The sequence below is a fragment of the Asparagus officinalis genome, chromosome 1 (genome assembly GCF_001876935.1).
Source record: "Asparagus officinalis chromosome 1, Aspof.V1, whole genome shotgun sequence".
NCBI classification, from domain to species: domain Eukaryota; kingdom Viridiplantae; phylum Streptophyta; class Magnoliopsida; order Asparagales; family Asparagaceae; genus Asparagus; species Asparagus officinalis.
In genome coordinates this window covers 102,771,093-102,773,002 of record NC_033794.1, presented here as the reverse complement: position 1 = coordinate 102,773,002, position 1,910 = coordinate 102,771,093, and positions in this window count along the sequence as shown.

The following is a 1,910-nucleotide window of genomic DNA, read 5'->3' as shown; positions in this document are numbered from 1 at the left end:
GGAAAAAGACGGGCAGCCGTTAGCTATATATAGAAAAACTCCATGCAATCTCCTCCTTCCCCTGCATTTCGAAGCAAAGCTACCAGGCCCTTGGTACGTTGCAAGGATAAGTACGTGGATAAAAGGTCGATCCCCTTCACAAATTCTGTACTACGTACTCGAGATCAAATTGGGCAGTATTCATCCCATTTATTAATATAGAAAAATGAAGCAACGGAAACACAAGTCATGATCAGTGATATCCTGTAGATAGCTCCACGTCACTCGGTCATATGCCTTGCTCTCATGTCCACGTTAAGCACGACATGTGCTATCGAAGCGTTTGTCTTGCGCTTTAGGTAGCGGTTTAGCTCAAAAGCAATCAAGACATTAATTGTCAGTTATCAGTCTCCCGCATACTAACACACTTTAGCTGGTTGAAATTATCTTCAGATGAATCCGTGTGAGACGGTTAGCCAGAACTTCCGAGCACAATTTAGAAATCATGTTGCATAAACTTATTGGCCGAAATTGATCTAATTGGTCAAGAATATTATTGCACTTAGAAATAAGTGCAATGTAAGTAAAATTTATTTTCTTTTTAAGCTTACCTTCGTTTAAGAACTCCAGAACCACACTAGTAACGTCACGACCAACGTGCCAAATTTTTTTAAAAAATAACACCGATAGACCGTCTAGAAATGGAGACCTTAGAGGATGCATCTCCTTCAGAGCAGAAATTATTGATAGACCGTCTAGAAATGGAGACCTTAGAGGATGCATCTCCTTCAGAGCAGAAATTATTTCATCTTCGCTGAATTCTTGAAGCAAATCGCCATATTCATCTCTTTAGTCACTATTTCTGACACAGCGCGGAAGTGATAAATTGACGCAGCGCGAAAGTGATAACCTCGGAATCTACCAAGGGTGTTCTCTGAATCCACAAAGAAAATATTGAAAAGAGTAATTTTATTGATGAAAAGTTATTCTCCTTTGGAGTTACATGACTCTTCTTAAATAGAAAAACAAACAAGACTCCTAGTAAGACTAGAATTACAAAAATAGAAAGTATCAAATAAGACTCATAGTAAGACTAGAATTATAAAAAAAAGTATCAAATTCTATCCTAAAAAGACTCCTTATAATAGAGAAAACAAATCATGAATTAAAATCGATTTTGTTTCCTAATCTAAATTGACTCTAAAATTGAATTTATTTCCAAATCTATATTTCCTAATCTAAATAGACTCCAACTCAGATTAAGCGTTCTACATCAATTTCATCTAGGAAATTTTTCAAAACAGACTTTTTTGCTAAATAATTAGCAAAATCGACCATTTTGCTAATTATTTAGCAAAATCGACCTCTTTTTGATCAACAAGAGGTCGATTTTAAAAAACGACCAGCTCAGAACATACGGGACTACTAGTCCCGTATATTTTGGGTGAACTAATCACCAATTAGTGCTCATAAAAAACATACGGGACTACTAGCCCCGTATGATTTGGGTGAACTAATCGCCAATTAGTGCTCACAGAAAACATACGGGAGTACTAGTCCTATATATTTTATGCATGTTTTGCCTCTGTCCAGCAAACCCACGGGACTAGTAGTCCTGTGGGTTTGTTGGGCAGAACAAATTAGTCTTTACTTAACGTACGGGACTAGTAGTCCCGCACATTAAGCATAGACTCATTTGCTCTGACCAGCAAACCCACGGGACTACTAATCCCGTGGATTTGCTGGGTAGAACAAATGAATACACGACAATTCTACGGGACTAGTAATCACGTAAAACTGTCGGGCTATATAAAGCCCAGATGTGCCCCAAATTAGGGCACATGCGTCCATTCTCTCCCACTCCCTCTCTCTTTATCCCGATCTCTCTCTCCCAATCTCCCTCTCTCCCAAACCTGGACTCCATCTGTCCA